The 22,412-nt window shown below is 49.5% G+C and overlaps 1 protein-coding gene across 4 annotated transcripts in view; it reads right to left on the bottom strand.

The window, feature by feature from the left end:
- ZNF536 (zinc finger protein 536) overlaps window positions 1-22,412 on the bottom strand; it is a 418,376-nt gene that overhangs the window by 283,787 nt on the left and 112,177 nt on the right. The gene's annotated exons all lie outside the window — the stretch shown is intronic.

Genomic DNA, 22,412 nt, shown 5'->3' with positions numbered 1-22,412 from the left:
CACTCAGACCATCTCAAAGACGAGACCGAGTTACAGCAAGGTCAAACCCCTTGTTCAAGGGCACATCAAGGTCAGGGACAGAGCTGAAGTTAGACTCCAGTGGTCTTCTGGCCCTCTGAGGACGCAGTTGAAGGCGGGTGGCCAAGGGAGCCTGCTGGGCACCTAAGAACCCGCACAAACAGTTCTATAAGTGAGGCCCAAACAGGGACCTGCCAGGACTCTGGCCACTTCCCGAGGCTGCAGGGGACTGCAGCGCCATCAGGGACTGAGACTGTCCCCTGTGGGCACCACCACATGTCCCTCACATCTCTGCCCCAGAGTTGTGCCGTATCAGGTCTCTCGGTGATGGTCTCTCAGAGAACCTTCCAGAGCCTCCATCCCAGGGTGGCTGTGGACTCCAGCCCACAGGGCAGACACTGGCTACCTTGGGCTTCCCCAGGACCCCAGGGATGGCCAGGTAGCAGATGCCTGTTCCCCCAGCACCCCCTGTGCACCAGCCACTATACCAGGTGCTGATGCAGCAGCAAACATGCCAGCAAGGCCTGGCCCCAGGGAGCGAGGGCTTTAATGAGGGAGGAGGCAATAATCAAGGGAGCAGGTGAAGCGGCAGTTTCAGCAAGAAGCGCTATGAAGACACAAAACATGACAAGAGAGTGGCTGATGGGGACCCAGGATGGGCAGAGTGGTCCAGAGGGGAGGGGACTGTTGAGCTGAAAGCCACATGAAGATCCAAAGGAAGAGCATTTCAGACAGGAAAACAAATGCAAAGTCTCTGAGTGAGCTGTCATTAGGATGGCATCTCTCTCCCACCTGTCTCTGGACCCTCACCCATTCTGTTTTCTAACGTGAGAATCTGTCTGGCCTTCAAGGGCTAAATTGAAGAGCATCCAGTAGGTGCTCAATATGGGCTAAGTTGAAATGGGGCTGTGGCGCTGGGCAGGTCATTATCTGCTCTATAGTCATGGGGGATCCAGATGGCGAGGCACACGTGTCCTGACCCCCCCACTGCCTCTGGAACCAGGCCCTTCTGAAGGGGCTGACCAGGGTGGAGCCTACAGACACAGATCCACAGTGGGGAGGACACGTAAATGGAGGTCAGGAGATGGGGAGCTACCCATGCCATCAACATATAGGCACACATGGTAGGGGAATGCCAGGTGTGGACCACAGACACACAGCATATGGCACTTTCTCAGGACCATTGGCCCACAAGGAAACCTAGGCATCCAAGGAGCCACTGGAGAGCAAGGGACTGGAGGAGGGGCCACAACACCCACCCCCCAGCACACAAGCCCACACTCACATGGAGTCACGCACACATTTAGGCTCATGTACGTGCACCCACATGCACGCACTCATTATCCACGCTCACCACTCACACAGACATAGTTCTCACTTAGGCTGCCTACACACACAATGCTCAAACGCACACACAGACATGTGTGCACACACAGAATCATACTCATCTGCAAATACACATGCTCCACACGTGGACACATGCTTATCCACACACACTCATGCATGTGCAGAGAACTCTCACATACATGCACGTGCACACTCACACTGCCATAAGCACTGGAATACACCCATTCACGTACACATGATGCAAACACTCATGCACACTCACACACACACATTCATCTACTCATACCCACACACTCATGCACACCGTCGCACACCCACACATTCAAGCTCACACAGTGTCACACTTACACGCACCTTCAGGGCATAGTCACGCGTGGACACCCACCCACACATGTCCGCGCAAGCACGCACACGTGCACAAGTGCAGGCGCCAGTCCAGGACCCTCCCACGGGGTGGGCCGGCGGCGCGGGGCAGCCTAGAGGTGAGTTCCCCGGCAGAGGATGCGAGCAGGGCAGAGGATGCGAGCAGGGCGCAGGCCCCGGTTGGGCTGGGGCCCGGGTGGGCCGGCGCGTGCTGGTGCCCGGCGCAGGTAGCAGTAGCGGGGCGCCCCTGCGCAGCGGACCCGCCGGTGATTACTATGCGCCAGCAGCTGTCTCGGCGCGGTGACGGCGCCTCTAATTGATCTCATTATCTCTCCTCCGTAAGGTGAAGTGTGGCGCTCGGCGGGGCCCGGCCGGCTGGCAGGCGGCGGGCCGGCGGGGGCAGCGCTCGGCCCAGGGCCGCTGCACCACCGGGCGCGCCGCCAGCGAACGCGGGCGGCGGGCTGCCCTGTGGCCGGCTCCCATCCCCGACTAGTGATTTCGCCAGGAAACAGCGCGGGCCCAGACAGCGGCGGCGGCGGCGTCCTGCGTGCCTTTGTCACTCCCACCGTCTTTGGAAATTGTTAAGAACCCTGTTTGGTCGGATTTCCCCTCACCTTCCTCCCGCCCAGAGCCGCGCGAGCGCGGCCCGATCTCCGGGACGCTTCGCTCCTTCTGGAGCCAACAACAATGCTCCCCGATGAGCCCTCTGCCGTGGGCAGCCTGCGCCTGAACGGGCGCCCTTCCGGCTCGCGGGCGCCGGGCCCCAGCCCAACCGGGGACCAGCCCCGCTCCTCCCGGCCGCCTGGCCGCCGCACCGCCGGGTGGCTGCTCCCCCTTTCTCCCTCCCGAGTCAAACTCTCCCTCACTGGAAGAGAGAGTACAGAAGCAGCCTAAGGAGTTGCAGGAGGGGGTGGGGGTGGGGGTGGGAAGGAAACATTCAGTTTGTTGTGCTTTCCTCGGGTTTGTTTTCTTGCCAAAAAAATTACCCCCTTTGTCTTTGCGCAAAAGAGGCAACGTGGGCACCTTTTCCTGGGCTCCCAGACGGTGCCAATGCGCCTTCGTTAAGGGCAGCTCCTGTTCCCTTTCTAGCCTCATCAGATATATTTTTAACATAGAAAACACTATATTTAATTGGTTATGGATCTCTGTTCTCTTAGCACTACTGGATATCACAGAAAAACACATTAGTACAGAGCAATTAGTGCGATGGCAGTAAACAACTAAGGCACTATTAAGCTGTGGGTGATTAAATAGTATTACTTTTTATTTTTTACGGTGCTAGACTAAAAGATGGAGGAGATTTAAAATATATATGTCGTTAATATTAATATAAAATGTAAATAACAGGTGTCTTCCACTTCTTAAGGTACAATATATACTCAGCACTTCACTCTAGAGAGCATCTTTTTTTTAAATGAAAAGATCTCTTTCTTTATACACTCGAGGGCAATATTTCTTATCTTCATGCACCCGGATATTTAAGCAGAAATATTTTTTAATTGGACTTATGGAGTCAGGCAAAATAATACCAATACCTATATCACCATAAAAAAAAAAAGCTTCCTCCCAATTGAAATATACTCCATCATTTCTATCTTTTCAAAGAGCGCACCAAGCATTCTATGATAAATCGACTGCAGGCTGGAGCAAATGGGCAGGCAGTGGGTAGGCTGGGCCAGCCCGACTGCACCTTGCTCCAGGCCCATCCTCGCCCAGCGGCCATGGCAGCCCAGGCCGCTCTCCCTCCGTGTATGTAGATCATCCTCGCGGTTCTGGCACATCTTTTCCTCGGCATCTGATTAAGTTAACAATGTGCTGCTATTTGCATGCAGATTTGCCGGGGCTTTCTCTCCAGCTGCTCCCGGAGACTTGGTCTTTCTCTGCGTTGTGATAGCACAGCAGTCCCTAAATGCAATCTTTGTCAGACCCAGGTGTGCTCTCATTGAGGACGCCTTCGTTCCAAGCAATTTTTCTTTCTGTAGCATTTATAAGGCTCTATTATAGTATAGCCACATCTGGAGGAAAATTCTCCTATTAATTATATACTTTTACCACTAGGAAGACAAATTCTAAAAGATACCAACATTTTTGTTGTTGTTGTTCTTATCTCTTTGACAGCCTGCGTTTTATTTTATTTTGTTTTCTTTTTCCAGGCATTTCAATATTTAAAGAGCCATTAACCAAGGGGGGATGGGGTGAGTTTCCAGGAAAAGAGAAACAACAGGCCTAAAATCTTAGTGTCAGTCCTGCCCTACCTCAGCCAGGCAAGTCTGAGCAAAGACACCAACTGAGGCCTCTCCGAAGGCTGTGGAGTTGGACATGGGACTCAGGATAGGGGCCAGGCACGTGTAAAAGAGTTCTGTTCTGCTGGAATTAAAAAAAAGAAAAAAAGCAAGTGCTATTAACCTTTAACCTCATCTGCTCCCAGATGGACACTCGCTCACGTCACCTAAACGCCAGACCATTTGATTCCTCCACAGTCCGAAAGCAGAACCAAATTGGATCAGCATGGTGACCCAGATGCTGTGTTTTCTCTATGGGGTGCAGGTAATTTTTCAATCAGCTTTGAGGTAGATTAAAAGAAAAATCTTGAGCTAAGTATTCATTCTCATTTTTCAGAAAGAGACAACAAGAAGCTTTGCCCACAGAGTCTGAAAGTTCCTTTAGAGCTGATGGGGTTGTTTTGGTTGGTTTGGTTTGGTTTGGTTTTGGTTATTTGGGTTTTTTTTTTTCTTTTTAAAAATCTCCTTTGGTATATTCAGATCAGATGGTGATGGGGATGGATAAAATTAATCTGAAATGTAGGAAAAGTTTTAACAACTGGGTAGTCCCTATTTGAATATATAATACATTTAAAGTGCTAGAAAATGTAATTTTTGATTCAAAAAATATTTTGCAAAGGGATACGTACTTCATGAACAAGAGTATGTATGAGCGTGTGTGTGTGTGTGTGTGTGTGTATAAGTGTCCTGTGCTGGGGATGTTGCACATACACTCATACAAAGAAAGCTGAATTACTTTGAAACCAGGGAAAATTGAAATGGAACCATTTTCGCTTTTCAAGCCAAATGCTATCAGGTAAAAATCCAAGCAGGTTTTGGCAACTTAGTCAAGCTCCTATGACAACAACGCTGAAACCCAGTCTTCTCCTCCTGCCACCAAAACTGGTATCAGAAAGAACCCAGGGCCATGTTCCGGCAGTACCAGGGGCGGCTCCCAGTCAGCCACACGTGAGCAGAAGATCACGCAAGAGGGGTCTTTCTGAGTCCTGCCTCTGAAGTCCCCAGTTACTGCTCCCAGCCACTGGCTGCCTCCGCTCACTGGTACTAACCCCTTTGCCTCAAAACGACCAATCATTTTCACTCTCTGCTGCCATCCATTGTCTGCGTGCAGACAGAGGTCAGAAAGCCCCTGCAATTAGAGTCCATCTTTGGGCCATGCTTCAGCCTCAGTTTCTTCAGCTCTGAAATGGGAAGAACACACCCCACCCCAAGTGGGTATTACATGCATGAAGGACTGTGAATCAGGTTCGAAATATAGATGATAAATAAGGGTAAAGTTTACTGAGATTCTTTTTCCTTATGAATTAGCTGCCTCCCCCTCCCTCTCCCCGCAGGGAAACAAGCAGCGGATTCTGGGTCCCTGATACTTAAAAATCTATGCATTTTAAAAAAATATTTTTAGACAAATAATGCAAAAAGAAAGAACTGATTTTTAAATTTGACCCTTCTAGGGCCACTTGCCTTTTAAATCCTCCTGCTTGCTGGCATCCCAGCCCCCTCAGATACCCTCCTGCAAAAATAGAGCAGGGAGGCAGATGCAGTGATACTGGATTACATCACTGGACAGCATGTGGCATTGAGGGGAGAAAAAAAAATAAGAAAAGACAAATGACATTTTGCTTCTATAGTGTGCTATTTTAGTGGTGATGGCTTGACTTTTGGCCCAAACGCATATGCCAATGGCAAGGCTAACTCCAGGGACTCACAAAAAAGAATGTGTGTTCACAGCTGTACTGTACACCAATACAGATTACATGTTTTCAGTGTTGCGGCCACAACAGAATGCTAATTAACATACTGGAGTGATGAGAACGGCTGCAAGGGCCTTATTGTTCCATTATTTCATGAAGCCCAGCTGCCTTTGTTTATGTCACTTATCCTCTCGTGCCACAGGTTTTTACTCCAAAAATACTATCCCAATACAACGTTAATATTTAAAAAACAAAGAGGTGGCAGATTGTCATTTTTGTGTCAGTCTCAAACTGCAGAACTGTTAAGCTGTTCTGGTTCGGTATTTAGAAATAATTTAACAGCCATATTCAGACACTGCCTGCATTCTAACATAATGGCTGAATACTTGAACCAAGCAAATGCATAACTATCCTGACATCACTTATGAGATTTAGATTGGTCAGTTAATGGAAGTCTTTACCAGAATCAATACCGTAACAGCTTCTTGAAATGAATGTGATTTTTTACACGGAGTGCTGCAAACAATAACTACAGAAATATACTACCTTTGTACCCGGCACAAAGAAGCTAAGATGCAAAATTAAGAAGAAATTACATTTTTGCAAACTAATATTACAGTCGATTATTAAAAACACCTTCAAAAATATGTACTTATCGTTAAATAATTGGAGAGCATTAATATCACCTGTGCCTGATTAATCTTTTTTTACACTTTTTAATAGCTTTTTCACCTACTGGCTACATTATCAGGTTGCTATTAAGTATTGATATTGATGATTGATGTAATAATGATTAAATAAAAAGCCATATTTAGAGCTTGTTTTTTGGTAAATATTTTTTTCATAATCCTCATTCGAAAGAATACTGTCTGCTGGCTAAACTAGTTTTTTTTTTCTTTTGCCTGGATTGTGCATAAAAGTGACATTCTATAAAATACAGGTTTCCTCAAATAGTGTTCCACTGGCAATCTATACATACTACAGTAATTTGCAGTCGCGGTCAGGGAAAGCTGTTGGCTCAAGCCCAAAATGTTTATGGTGCATTGCTTCCCCAAAGAACAAAAACGCCCTGGAGTTTTATTTCAGATTTCCCTAAATGCACCTTTATTGACACCAGGTACAATAGTTGGGGAAATACGTAATGCCCCAGCACAGACGCCATCAACCAGGGTCATAAATTAAGTTAGCAAAGGTCTCCCCTAAAAAGTATAGCACTCCACTAATCAAAGCCACACTGTCGCTCAAGAACACGAAATCTTCCCCACAGCCAATTGAGTGAACAAGCCAGAGTTGCTTTTTAACGAGTTTAACTGGTAATCTCAGATAAATGGAGAACTGCTTGAAGTGTCTGTCATCTATAAGGCAGTAATGAGAGGATTTAGAGCGTTCTACATCCCAAACAGCATAGAACCAAGAGAATGCCACAGGTGTGTCTCCATGTACGACAGAGGGCTTTTGCAGCTATGGCCATCTCCCCACTGTGGACACAACATAGATTTTTAAAAATTGGATCCAGGAGCTAGTGAAATTTTCCAACTGCTCTGTGCTTAAGCCCCCAGCTAGCTTATATATCAACTATAATAAACTTTTCATAATAGCAGCTCAGCCTATTACTGTTTATTGTTTTTTCTCTTAACCTAAAAGTGGAACCACTTTATTCTGATTGCAGCCAATGAAGAGACTCCTGAATTGGTTTCTCCTAAAAAAAATTGCTCAAGAATTACAGAAGGGATCCAGGTAAATAATATTCAATTACACATGCACGTCTTTTCATAGAAGAACCTGCGTATCTTATGGTACCGGGAGAAAATAATATCATAACTCATCCTTTTGTAATCTGTGGGAGAATTTTCCCTTTTTCTTTATGATGTTTATTTACCAGGTCAAAGCAACAGCCAGTCCTAGCTGCACCCTGGGACAGGGGTACCAACATCTCAGGCTGCACAGTCACCAACGGGTCCAGCTCCATTTGCTACAGCTTCAGTTTGATCCTCTACATTTAATGCATTCATGTGTCGTGTGCAATATAAAATTCGAGCCCTGTGCTGCCATTCTGAACATCAGAAAAGTGTTAAATTTATAAATAAGAGATCAAAATCTCTTAGTGGGCAGAAATAATATCTTGAAAATAAACACATGGACCCACCATTTGGACACATTTTTAACAATCTTAATCCCACTCAAACTTTGCAAAAACTCTACTGAAAATTTAACCTTGTGTTCTTGAAGCTGAAACTGACAAAACTTAATAGCAACAAGGCAGTGAAACACTAATAAACTCATTATAGGTCACATAAATGGGCTGTCTGCGGGGCTGCCAGACAGCACACATAAGCAGCTTCAGTTGCAAATAGCATAGGCAAGCAAGGTGGTGCGGGTGTCTGTGTGGACAGTTGGAGGGAGAGGATTTGGTAGCACTTCACAATAAGTTTGCTAAATTTACTTGATTAGGCAGTTCATTTAGAAATTTCAGATGCTAATTATAGGTGGATGCAGACAAGCTGATATGGAAGAATGAGTTTTCCCGAGGCCTGAAAGCCACATCAGGGCCCACTCTTGCAGAATGGATTCTGAGTCCTCAGAGCCCTTTCCACCCAACTCCCCTTCCCCAGGCAAGGTGAGCTGCTGAGGAGACATCTCCCACCAGGCCACCGCCTTCAGACCCCCTCGCTTCTCCCAGCAGGATCTATGGAATCATCCCCGGAATTGATGGGCACCAGACACTGCACCCTGAGGCCTACTTGCCAAAATCCACTGACACACATGTTCAGTTTGGCTTATGTGATGATTTAAGAAAATCACGTAAGAGTTTTCCACTTGCAGAAACTGGCTGAGTTCCATCTGAAAATCCAGACTTCTGACCTCTCTAGAAAAATCCAAAGGTCTAGCAGCACTGGACCCATTGCCATGGGCAACCACTGGGGCGTGCACCTCCGAGTGGTCGCACCCTGTTCACTGACGAGGATGCTCTCACCCCTGCAGCATTGGAGCCCTGCCTCCCTCGTCTATGCCGTTAGGAGGCTGCTGCTCAGAGGAAAGGGAAGACGCAGTCCAGAGAAGCCTCAGCAGAGGAAAGCTGGAGGGTAGACAGGAGAGCGTGACCTCACATTCCAGGCCCTGCCTACCAAGCTCAGCCAACACACAGCTGCTGAGGCCAGTTCTACCCCATGCGAGTCCCTGTTTACAGAGGGTCAGGAAGTGCATCCCCCTCCTTGCCATCTGGAGAAGCACTCGCCTGGAGGCACAGAAGTAAGACGCTGGAATGGAGGCTCTGCCCTTGAGCTGTTCCAAGTCTGGGTAGGGCAATCAGACAAGGCAAATGGTGGAAGATTGGGTCAAACCCTGCATGAAGACTTTCACTACCTGAAGGAATCACCCCGTTCCTGGCCTTGGGAGAGCGACAACAAGGCTGGGACAGGAAGGAGGAGTAGGAAGGTCTGGGATAAAGAAAGGAGGAAGGAGAGATGGAGGGGGTGGGCGAGACCAGTATAGTGGGAGACTCCACACAGGGCTGTCACTCCCTGTGAGCAGTGGTGCCAGGAACTCACCCTGGTCTGTTCTAGACTCTTACTACTCACCGTGCAGCTGGACCAGCATCATCAGCATTTCCTGGGACCTGGTTAAAAACGAGCAGCCTGGGCCCCACCCAGACCTCCTGAACCAAATCCACATTAAAGGCGCTGACCTCTGCATCCGGCAGAGGAAGCTGCAGGGGCGGCTCTGGGGTCCCACCCACATGTGCTTCGCCACGCGTGGGGTGTGCGAGCCTGAAATGCAGGAGTTCCGGGACTTGAAGGTACGTTTCTAGTGGAGACACGTTCCCAGTCTACCCACCTCCATGATGTTCTTTTAGACCATCAATAAATATGGCTTCAGTAGTCAGATGATATTTAATTAGCATTAAACTCTTTTATTTCATGTAAGTTAGAGCCTTGCCTGAGACACTTCATTTGGAAAGTAACCTGGCACTCAAGATTAAAATGAAATATTAGCATGTCAGCGGTCGTCTCATCATGGTGTGCTCCCCTTCAGCCCTCCAACCCTGCAGAGGACAACACAGCACTGCCTCCAAAGCTCCCCAGCAGAAGGGATTTGACACAGGGGCTTTTAGAGCTGAGGGGTTGGACTCTCTTACATAGAAAAGGGACTGTAGCCCCTAGGAAGTGAGAAATGGAAAAACTTTATCCTTGTCAAAGTCAGAATCAAATACAGTTTCATTCTTCTATCTGAATTTTCTCTCTGCACCTCAGTCATCAAGCCTGCCCCTGCCTCACGGCCTCTATATGAGCTCTGCCCTCTGTCCAGGTGCTGCCCCATCCTGTCCTTCAGCGTTTAGACCCAATGTAACCTCCCCAGAGGGACCCTCCCCGATCGCTCAGCCTCAGCTTCCCCTGGTCTCTCTGCTTCATATCCCCTTGTTTCAATACTCTGTATGGCATGTGTCCCTACAGATGGGTCTCTGATTTCTTCATCTATTCGATTATTTGTTTATTGCCTGACTTCTCCAACTAGAATGTCAGCTACATGAGGGCAGGGACTTTGTTTTGTTCTCTGCTGTATTCCCAGGGCCTAAAGCAGTGCCTGGCTCATCAAAGAGGATGAAAGAAAGTGGGGGTGGGGGGAGAATAGGAGATGATAGATAGATAGATAGATATTGGTCATAGACACAAGGATGATAGATACATAGATACAGAGAGGGGCAGTGGATAGGACGGATAAATGGATAGAGAGATGCATAGATGTATACACAGAACTGACAGAGAGACTGGCACAGCTAGCTCAATTGACCAGACACTCTGGCCATCAAAAAGGGAAGGGACAGAGTCAGAAAGCATGGCCCAGCAACTGCTCACAGCATTGTCAAATGTGACCAGAGCAGCGCGTGATTAAATGACAATTAGGGATTCTGAGGGCAGGGCCATGAGGTCAAGGAGGAGTCGAGGAGAACTTTCTGGAGGGGTTAGGAAGGGGCTTCTCCAGGGGCTGGGGAGGCAGTGCCTTCATGGAGTAACTTGAACTAGATTCTAGGAAGCTGGCTGGCTGCAAACATTCCAATGGATCCCCAAAGGCTTGCACGCTGACACACAAGACGGTTTTAGGTGATACACAAAAAAACTCCTCTTTAAAAAACAATTAATACTTAAATAATTATTTTACTGTCTGATATGAAAAAATATATAGAGGGTACATCAAACCAGAGATTTCATAGAGATTATTATTTAGGACAAAGTTAAATATAATATTTAATTAAAAGAAGTGTGTCTCAAAAAATAACAAATCTAGGAGCATGTGGTACTCGGTATGGGGCTGGCTTAGAGCTAAGGAGTCATTCTGGGTATAAACCGTGCCCCCCCCCACCCCCGCCCATCGGGGAGGGCCTGGGAAGGTCCCATCCACAGGCCACCTTGCTGTCTGGATCTGGTCCCCAGCTGGGCTGTCAGAGGCAGGTGTGGGCTTCACGGCCCTTCCCTGGATTTGTGGAAGTGGCAAGGATGCGTCCAAGCACACCAGGCCCTCCCTGGGCACCCATCCCTCCTCTGCCAAAGCTGTGAGGGAAGCAGGAAGGGCTCCAAGAAAGAAATCCACAGGCTGATCCTGCCTCTTCCAAGGGCAGCCACAGCAGGTCCAACAAGTCCCTCCCCTTCTGAGGAGAGAAGGGGAAAGAGAGAGAAGGAAGGGAGAGGGGGAAAGATGGAGGGGGGAGGAATGGGGGCGAGAGGAAGAGAGAGAGAGAGAGGAAGTGAGGATTGGGGAGAGGGGGAGAGAGAGAGAGGGAGGGATGGAGGGAGAGGGGGAAATAGAGGAAGAAGGGTAGGGAAGGGGCAGGGAGGGAAGAAGAAAGGGAGGAGGGAGGGGGAGAGAAGAGAGAGCACAGTAAGGAGAGAGGCTATCTAAAGACTAAATGCTGGCTAAAGTCCTTATCAGGAAGAAAAATTTTTAAATGCATGAACTCTATTTATACCCTGAATAAACAAGATAATTATGTGTTCGTTTTATAAGTTGTGCCTTGATTTCAAGATCACCAGTGGCCATGAATGTTTGGATTTCATATAAGCATGTTTAAAAGCCATGGGTCTCGACCCTCTGACCAGGAAGCTAAGCTTAGTCAACACTTTCACACTGTGATCAAGGCATAAAGCAGAGAGTTGAACAAACTAACATTTCACTCTTGGAATTGAAGTATAAGCAGAAGAACTGATGAATCTGCTAATTGTTCCATTGTTCTTGTCTGCTCTTGACATTGGCATATACCCCTTGTATAACCCAAAGTTCATCCTTTGTATATGTATGGAAAGAAAAATGAGTATGACCCTGATGAATACAAAGTGGGGGAGGGGTGGTTAAAGGGCAATCCCTTTTTTATTGTTTTTTAAAGGCCAACGTACTGTGCACAGTTCACGGGCCTGGCCTGGGACGTGGGCAAACTGCCTACAGCTGAGCACCAGGGCAGGCTGCACAGCCTGGACACCCCAGCTCCAGCACTGTCACTGCGGTGCCTCTCTCTCTGAGGTCACTGTGAGTCTTAAACAAGAGAAGGGCACCATCCAGTCCGGTTCTTTCTCCCCACTCCCACGTCCACTGCCCCAGGTCAGCGTCAGATAGCGCAAACAGTCTTCCCAATGCCCATTTCTAGGGTACGTCCCAACTCATCACAAATACCCTTACCTGGCAGGCAGCCTCTCTCCCACTGGGCTCTGACCCACACTTCCACTCACACCTAATATATCCTAAGTTCCAACAAAATGGAGCTACTCGTCACCCCCAACACCAAGCCCAACCCCAGTTTTCCCACATCTCCCCCCTTTCCTGCCCCCACCTGGAATAGTCACCTCAGCCCAAAACACCCCTCCCCCCAGCCCCAAATGCATTGGCAGTTTCCTGCCATCTGCAAGCAACTTCCCTCTGGCCTTCCCCTTGCCTCAACTTATGACAGTCTTCCTGGTCCCCAAGGCCAAGCTCCAACGCCAGCTTCTCCATGAAGCTCCTCGAGAGCCACAGGACAGGTCTGGTTTTCCTTTCCTAAAATGATGTGCAGTGCTAAGCACAGAGAACGCACACAACAATCATTAGCTCCCTTATCATTGGTCAACTCTCATTTGTATTGCTCTTATCCACAGATCTCTCCCACAAGTCTGGATCCATGGCTCTCTGTTTAATCTCTGAGGTGGCCCAGGCCACACTCGCTTGTGGTCAGTGCCCTGTGCAGCCTCTCCACTCTGTATTTGTACCCATGCGTACTTAGGATGGCGGCAGGGCTCTCACATTTCTGTTGACTTAAACGTACTGAAGAATGATACGCCTTAACTCTGTACAGGCGCATCCTTTCAGGCCCAGTGTCAGTGAATTCTCAGGGACAGGGCTCGGAGCCCTGTTAACTCACAGCCCTGGTTAGAGCTGTCTCCTGGGGAAGCAGAGCCCTCCAGGTCCAAATCCTGACTGAATACACCTGCCCCCATGCTAGCTCCACAGAAAAGCTGGACTCTGAGGAAGTCTGCTCCACCGTCGCCCCAGCTCACCAGGTAATAGATGGACCCCAGAGGCACCACAACCAAATCAGTCTTTAGTTGACTTCAGCCCCCAATTTCTTTCTGACTCTAAAACAAGAACCAATAATGGCCAAACAGTCCATTTTAAGGAGAATAAAAGCATAATTTGGCCTTGCTGGAGGTCAAACCTCAAATACAGAATCTGCTTTAAAATTCTATTTCAACTGCCCTCCTAAAAGCAGGAAGGGCATGGCGGCCCTTGGCCTCTCTTTGTATTTTTCTTCAAGGCACTGGATCCTTTTAGCCCAACTTCCTGAGCTGGGGCCAACGTGACCATCCCAGACTGTGAGAGCCTGCACCTGCACCACTACCTGGCAATCGCTGTCTCACACACACACACACACACACACACACACACACACGCACACACGCCTGGTCTCCCCAGTAGGTTACAAATATGGAGAGCTACAAAAGGAAAAACAAGACTTTTCAACCCCCCTTTCCTTTACCACCTGGCCCATACCTTGCACATAAAGACCATCTGGGTCAGTGAAAGAGAAAAGCCATTTTGTCCTTATTTTACTTATCGCACACCATTGTGTACACAGATCTTTATTTCCTACATAAAGTTAAAAGGTTTGTGTCCATTTTACTTTTTGTGAGTAATTCTTCTTTTTTGTTTTAGTCAGAACATCTCAAAACAATGACAATTTCAAAAAAAAATAAAGCAACACTGCGAAACCATCAAAATAAATAGCTGTTCTTGACTTTTCCACTCTTTTCAGAAGGAAGAAAAGGAACCAGCGATGGGATGCTTGGGACTACAGAAAGGAAAAAAATCTCCCTTAGAGAGCAGCTGTTTCCTCAGTTTACCCACAGTGCCCAGAGAGATGGAGAGAACCCAGGTTCTAGAAAGGGGAGGCCTGGCGAAGAAAACTCCCGAATGAAAGAATCATCCTGGGAGCGGCTGGGACAAGACAGACATGGCAGGCCCACCCAGGACCTTGGTCTGCAGGCCTGGACCCAGGGGCATCAGAACAGCAGGGAAGAAGCTAGCACATCCGCCCATGGGCAGTGGATCCAGGCCCATCTGGAGTCCTTGTGCTTCCCTGGGCCAAGCCTGGTACTCCCTGAAGAGCTGGCTCCAGAGAACCAGGCTTGTTGCCTTGCCCCCAGCAGACTGCCTTTATAAGAGCGCCCTGGAAACCTGCCTGCCTGGCCCCTAGGACGGACACACTCTGCTCCAGGCCTGTAGCTGCAGGAGTCAAAGGAGCACTTAGCCCAGGGGCTCCAGGGCCCTCCTGAGTGTGGCGGCTCACACGCTTGGGATGTGCTGTGCTCATGGGGAGACCAGGCATGGGCAACAGTGAAATCGAACTTTTTTGAACTGAGATCCAACCCAGATCCCTCTTACTGAGCTTTTTCAGCCGCCCAAGCCGCACTGCGGGGGACGGGCCGATGGACGGGCCGATGTACACAGAAGGCCAGCAGCACAAGTGAGGCGCCATGGGTTAATGAGCCACTTTTTTTTTTAATATTGTGGTGTCTATTTGCAAAGCTGACCTAATGCACAGCATCACAGCTCTCAACCTCTGAAGGGCCAAGAGGGACACAGGAGCCTTTGTCTGGTGGCAAACAAAGGCCAAGTCATGGCAGAGTGGACCCTGAGGTGACGTGGGCCGCCTGCCCCCCGCGAGGACGCCTGCCCTACAAGCCCGCACGCTGGGCAGATTCAGAGGGAAGAGGCAGAAGATGTGTGTCCCCCCTCTTGGGAAGGGCTCACTCCAAGGGCTCATCCCAAACCCAGGCAGAGCAGGCATTTCTCTGCCCCGCGAGCTCGCCCAAAGAGAAGCACCTCCAGAAAGAAAGACCAAATTCACATTCTGAACCTTAATTGAAGCTGGTCATTTTGACTTCACTAGGCTTCTCCCCTGACTCCCTCACTCCAGAGGAAAACCCCCCAAAAGGTCTTTCAGCGCCATTATTATCTCCATAAACTAATCAAGCACCATTAAAGGGAAAGAATATGACATAAAGCTTTTGTTTTCAGAAATGAAAGACAGAAAGGAAAAAGCAGGAGAGAGAAAGAAAGAAAGAAAGAAGAAAAGAAACCCAGCAGCAGCAGGAGAATCACAGGGAAGGAGAAACCGTCACCCAGACACCAGGGAGGGTGGCTCAGGCTGGTGCCGGATGGCAAGAAGGGTTAAATTTATGTTCCATTACAAGTCCCCTTTTTTTTTGGTTTCATCTTCTCAGTAAAACACATAACTTAAAATGAAATCAAATATTAAAAATGACAGACTATATAAGTGCTGTGAGTAACTTCAGGTCACGGAGGGAGGGAAAAGCCGGCAAGTTGTCAGGCACTATCTGTCAGAGTGAATTAGAAACAATCAACAGAGACTGAAAGGGAAGGTGATTGTTATTAAGCAGCGGGGCTGTGAGCAGGCTACCCAGATGTGGTCATGCATATAAAGGACAGGAAACAGCAGTTTAATTCAGGAAGCCCTGGCGAACAGGGCAGCAGAGAGGAGAAAAGTCCTTTGTCGCTAATAAGCTGGAAGTTACTTTGATAACAGCAGGGTTAGACTCGAGAATAAAACACATTTCTTCCACTACCACACACCATTAATATCACAGAAATGTGGTCGGAAGAAATGCCCGGCACAGGCGGATTAGCCACTGGCCTCCCTGGCAGCGGCCTGGGAAAGCCGGTCCCCATCTCCTTCCAGGGCCAGGCTCTCTCTGACCACCTCGGACCAACTGTCAACCTCCAGCAATGTCATATGACCAAAAAGAAAAACGATAGTATTTCATTATTTCCCAGTGTTGGGCCCTCTCGTTGCCATGGCCTGTAAGGAAGGTATGAGCCCGGTAAACAGCCTGGATATAATGAAGTCCACGTATGCAGCAACGACAAACAATTTTATATGCAGACAAGGCCCGATTTCATAAGAAATTACTTATGCAGGCGTTCTGCAATTATCCTGTGATACTTTCAGGCAACAGTCTGACAGCAGTTGTGCAAACAATAAAGGGATTACAGAAATAAAAACAAATAATATTACACACACAGAAACTCCATGTTGCATGTGGACGGGTGAAGGGAGTATATGGGGATGAGCAGAGCCAGGCCGGGGCCAACAGGAGGTGAGGCCCAGAGCCCAGCGACCCCTTCCCAGCACGCAGACGATGCTGGTCCACTGCACCCTGATGGAGCTACCGCAGGCAGCTGTATGGGGTCTGCCCCCATCTCTGGGAATGCTGGGCCACCTGCCTGCCTCTCAGGGGAGCTGAGTACCTGGGCCACCTTTGCTGGATGGAGCAGATTCACAGGACCAGGACATGCACTGGGCGGGCTGAGCAGCCTCGCCATCTCTCTCCCATACCAGGTAGCCTCCCAGGACAGAAAGCATCTTCTTCTTCAGCTCATCCCAGGATCAACACAGGCCACCCATATCCAGTGGCAGCCAGAGCTTCCGGTCAGCTTGCTGCAGCGTCAGGACCGCCCCATCCCAAACACAGGTGAGCAGAGCACGTGGACCAGCCACACCTGAGGCCCGAGGCGTCTGTCCAAGCAGCCCCACTACTGGCATGAGGAGGGGTCGTTCTATCGCCTGCTCCCTGGGGGCAGGATCACACGCCGTCCATCACCGTGTCCCCATATTAGACACGGGCAGGCACCCTTATAACTCAGGTGTTGGGGAGACACAGAATGAGGTGGGATGTGGAGGCCTGCAGACAGGCATCCTGACCACCTTTCCCAGAAGGTGGGTGTCTTCCCACTGCTGCACCTCTTCCAGGCATCGTCCCCTCCCATGCAGCCAGGGACATTCCCCGGCCTCCCTGCAGTAAGAGAACGCAGGGCAGAAGAGTGAGGGCCGGGGCCTGCAAATGCTGCCTTCCCTTCCCACTTCACGTGCTTCCAAAGCTTGGGCTGTGCTGCGGGCAGCTCGGGTCAGCACTGGCAGATCCGCATCGCGTGCCCACTGTGTGTACGAGCCTGCGCTCAGCACGAGTCACACAGTGCGGGCTGAAGCTCTGTCCAGTCCACAGATATACTTGCGTTTGCAGAAAGTTTTTTTTAAACTTAATTAGTTGCCAATGTTGAAGGAAAAGAAAAGAACCAGTTTTTTTTAAATTTCTTTTTTCCTTACAAACTATGCAGACCTGGAAAAATTCTGCCCGCGTTACCAAATGCAATTGATGAGAGCTGAGAGGCCCCCTGCCATGGAATAAGCTCTCCCCAGTCTGCTCTGCACACATCCAGCTTCCTGCATTTCCCACCTGAACCCTGAATTTGGTTTTAGGACAACTCCTCAGAGACAGATGCCCAGGCTAGGCCAAAGCCTATCTAGGTGCCTCCCCGCAACACACTCTGGGGCAGAGTCCAAGCCCTCCCCTGGCCAAGCTGCCTTCAGCACTGACCATCTTTGTCCAAAACTTTCAGCATTTTATATTCTGAAAACGGGCCTACTGGAATACCTGAGGGGCACCTTCAAATTACCTGTGCAGGTATCAGGAAGTCACTACCAGAGTCCTGGCCTCGTTGTGTCCTGGATGTTGGCATAAATCAGACCTAGGGAGGTCTTGGGCTTTGCAATCCCTACATTCCAGAAAATTTGGAAAGAAATGTGGATTTGATACATATTGAGTTTGCTGAAACCAAGGTACAACAAATTCTAATGATTACAAAATGCGGAGGTGAGGGGCTGGTCAATCACTACATCAGTGAATGATTGTTGGCCACTCACAGCGTTCCAGGACTGTGCTGTGTGCTGTGCAAGCTCCTGAGGTGACTAGGACACCAGCCCCTCCCACTGGTGGTGCCTCCTTTCAGCTAAGCCCCCAAGCTGTCCGGAACTGCCTGAGGGGTGGCCTGTTGTGCCCAGGTGACAATGGCTCTGCCTATGACTCGCCATGTGATCTTGAGCAAATTCCTTGCCCTCCCTGAGCCTCTCTTCACCTATAAAATAAAGGTGTCTTTGACTGCAAAAGTTTCTGCCAGCCCTAGGGCTCTATGGGTCTAGGAATTACCTAGAATTTCTAAACAGGGTCCTGCCTAACAATAGCACCTGTACTGCCCAAGGGAAAAGAGGTTTAAACTATAACCACCAAGAATCTTTACTCTTAAGCTCATTCAGAATGTTATTAGATGACCCACGAATCAACATTGACAAGGAAGTGATCACAGTCAATTTGGGGTTAACACTTCCTGGTAGTGGATGGAACGTGCTTACACCTCCCTGAGGCTGCACAGAGTTAGGCAGACCTGATCAAAGGGAGCCCCAAGCCTTCCACCTGCAACTCTGCCCAAGCCCACAGCTGCGGGGGCTCAGCTGGGTCCAGAGGAGCAGCCGAAGGGCCCTGTGGCCCCCATGTGACTGGCCACCTTTCCTACACCCATGGGGCCTGAAATCCCTGACTCCCAGTTTTAGACAAGTCACAAGGACATCCCTCTGGTAGAACATTAAGGTCGCAGCGAACAGCCCACCAAGAGTTGGTTCAAGCCTCTTGCAGAATTCTGGCACCTAGGAGCATTCCCACACCTGGAAAGGTGGGTTTCTCAAGACACACTCTCTGGTTAAAAGCAACATAAACATAGGCTTCCCTGGTGGCGCAGTGGTTGAGAGTCCGCCTGCCGATGCAGGGGACACGGGTTCGTGCCCCGGTCCAGGAAGATCCCACATGCCTCAGAGTGACTGGGCCCGTGAGCCATGGCCACTGAACCCGCGCGTCCGGAGCCCTGTGCTCCGCAACGGGAGAGGCCACAACAGTGAGAGGCCCACGTACCAGGAAAAAAAAAAAAAAAAAAAAAACATAAAAGAAAGGCAATAGTCCTCACCACAGTCTACAAAGGCGTGTCTATCCAGGCCCTACAACCCACCCACCCTCTCCCCAGAGCTCACGTGCTCCAGCCTCATTGGCCTACACTCTGTCCCCCATACATGCTGGGTTCTTCCCCACCACAGGGCCTTTGCACGTGCTACTCCCTTGGCCAGGAATGCTCTTCCTCCAGGCCTTCACTGGCTGGCTCCTCCGTGTCCTTCAGACCTCTCATTTCCAATGTGCCATCCTCAAGAGGGCCATCCCTGGGCTTCCCTGGTGGCGCAGTGGTTAAGAATCCACCTGCCAATGCAGGGGACACAGGTTCAAATCCTGGTCGGGGAAGATCCCACATGCCACGGAGCAACTAAGCCCGTGTGCCACAACTACCGAGCCTGCGCTCTAGAGCCCATGAGCCACAACTACTGAAGGCCGTGTGCCTAGGACCCGTGCTCCGCAACAAGAGAAGCCCCCACAATGAGAAGCCCGTGCACCACAACGAAGAGTAGCCCCCACTCGCCGCAACTAGAGAAAGCCCGCGCGCAGCAACGAAGACCCAATGCAGCCAAAAATAAATATAGTAAATAAATTTATAGAAAAAAGAAAAGAGGGCCATCCCTGATCACCCAAGTACAGATATTCCCCCTCGCCCTCTTCTCACCCCAGACATTTCCTCATAGCCTTTATCACTATCTGACATCATCTTATCCATGGTCATCTTGTTTACTGTGTCCCAGCCCCACAATATAAGCTCCCTGAGGGCAGGGAGCTTGTCTGTCTTGTCCAAGGCTATATCCAGGGCTGCTTCATGGCCAAGGGATCAGGCTCCAAAATCAGAAAGAAGCATGCACAAACCTTGGCCTCACCATCCAGCAGCTGTGTGACCTGGCGGAAGCCACTCAACTTCTCTGACCTCAGTTTCCACATCTGGAAAATGGAACTAGTAAAAGCATCTACCGGCAAGGGAGCTAATGAGGACTAAGATAATCCCAAGAAGCTCTTAGACCAGAATTGGTTCACTCTGCCTTCCCTCTGGAGTTAAAATTATCTCTGATTTTATTTTTCTCTCAGGCAAAATGGGAGTAATGTGATCTTACTTTCCTACCTCATTCAGTGGCTACAAAGGAGTTTGCAGGGATCCTTACCTCCATGAGCCTGGAGATCTCCCAGTGAAGATCAAATACGACGCAAAGCCACACACACATATGCAGGGCTTACCATCATTAGCACACAGAAATTACAATTATTCACTCCCTCCTCTGTGCTCCTAAAGTACGGCTCCTGCAGCATTTAACTAAGGTAATTACTGCTACGGGAAGGCTGCTGACTCACACGTCTGTACAGGACACGGGGATGCCTCGGGACAGCACCCTGAGTTCAGGGTCCTGCACGTGCCCCGGGGACAGTGGGAGCCACTCTGTGTCTGCCCGATGGAGGGAAGGTCCCATGGTCTCTGAGAGCCAATTCCTTCTAGAAGTCACTGGGCCTCGAGACCAAGCATGGGGTCTTTCTGAAGGATAAAGCTGTGGAGAGCTGGACAGACACGCCTTCAGACTCTGCCTCCAATCCGTTTTGGGGTTGCTCTGGAAATCCATGTTGTGGCAGAACAGTAAATCATTTTCTGATGTGTACAAGGGGTTCCGTTACCGACAGGTTGCTTAGGGTTTCTAAGTAATAGTGCTTCAGTTGTCCCAAAGCTGTATTTATATAATATTTGACTTTAAAAAGTCAAGTGTCCGTTTCAAAGGATGGGGAGGGCATTGGGGGAGAGGAATGGGAACAAGATGTCCCCAACAGGTACCTTCAGAAGTCCAGAAATGTCTCAACCAGCTCATCATAATTCCGGGCTCTAGGGCCTGAGAATCCTGTGTGCCGGGGCTGGGGAGTCAGCAAGAGGCTGGAAAGGAGATGCCCACATGCTCTCCGCCTGTTTCTAAAGCCCATCCCCTTTCTTGGTCTCCAGGGCACAGAATATGCTCTTAGATATAAAGTTCTAACCCTACTCCAGTTCACATGACCCCTAATTATTCCAAGATGTACATTTTCCATGCAGAAAAATCTCCCCAGCTGCTCATGGACAATCTCTAGAACATCTCATCATCTCTCCTTATCTTCTATGAGGTCCAAACCACACCAAGTGATGAACTTTTTAAAACGCATGCCCCGGGGGCAGAAAACCTGGCGAGGCCGGTGCCTCGGCCTATCCCACCGGGTCTCAGGAACCACATGCAGGACGGCGCTTCTTGTTCAGAGAAAAAGCCCAAGTCACTCCAGCTCCTGCCCTCGGTCACCCCACCTGTCAGGCACAGTGGTTCATCCTCCTCTTGGCTTCTCATCCTGATGTGGGTCAAGGGGAAAAGGCAGCACCCTTGCAAGTACCTCCTCACCCCCCTCAAGAGGCACAGAGGGTGCAACGTTCCAGAGCCAGCTGGCAGTGCTCACTCCCAGGGGAAAGCCAGCCCCACCCATCTCCCCTACCTGAGGCCCTCGGCAGTGATGATAAGCTAGGCCTTCGGAAACTGTGAGCATTCACGCGGCAGAATCCCTACCATCAATGTAGCAGCTAAATATTGTAAGACTCCTAACTCCCCCATCTGTGTTTTGCCTCCCAAGAGGGAAAATAGTCTTCACAGACATTCCCTGATCTGGCAGGCGAATTCTAAACCTTACTGGCAACCGCAGGCTTGTTTTCCCAACCAAACAGCTATGGAACCAAAAACTGTTCTGCCTGTGTTATGCTGAGGAGGGGACAGCCAAACAGCTCAGTCCGGAGGCCCAGGAAGCCCGTGGCTGTCTCCATCGTCAGAGGGGTCCCGGTGCTCAGAGGTCCCGGAGCCACTGGAGGCCGCCCGCCCTCCGCTGACGGAAGTCACAACTGCTGGTGTTCGCTGTTCCTTTTCCTAACACGGAATACACCCACCAAGAAGCTGATGGAAAACACTCACCACAGTGTGAAATCAACACTTTCTGACTCAAAGGAAAGGGGTAAAAAAGGGAAACCTTCCAACCCTTTGGCTGCAGACATTTCCTCCCACAAGATTCCAGGAGGGAGTGGGCACCGCCATTGCCCTGGGCTCTGCCACTGAGCCGACCTTGGCATCCCAGCCCCTCACTTCCCATTTTATGGTATTTCCCCGCATTTTTCCTAGCCCTTCCCAGTCTCGATACCAGAACCCTGCACCTGTGCAATTGCTAATACACCAAATCTGATGATGACTGCGGAAGCCTAATTGATAGGGGCCTTTATCGACTGGCCTTGATGTCTATCTGAGGTTCTCAACAGCCAAGATTTAAATGTTTCATTTTATTTTTAACTTTCACTTTTCCACATTTCAGCAATGTCAGGCAGAGAGGTATGGTTTTACTATCAGAAAGAATCATGGTGCAGAATAATTTAT

This window comes from Orcinus orca, chromosome 20, assembly GCF_937001465.1.
Source record: "Orcinus orca chromosome 20, mOrcOrc1.1, whole genome shotgun sequence".
Classification (NCBI taxonomy): Eukaryota; Metazoa; Chordata; class Mammalia; order Artiodactyla; family Delphinidae; genus Orcinus; species Orcinus orca.
Note: the sequence above shows the minus strand (reverse complement) of the source record. Positions and strands in the feature narration are given on the sequence as shown.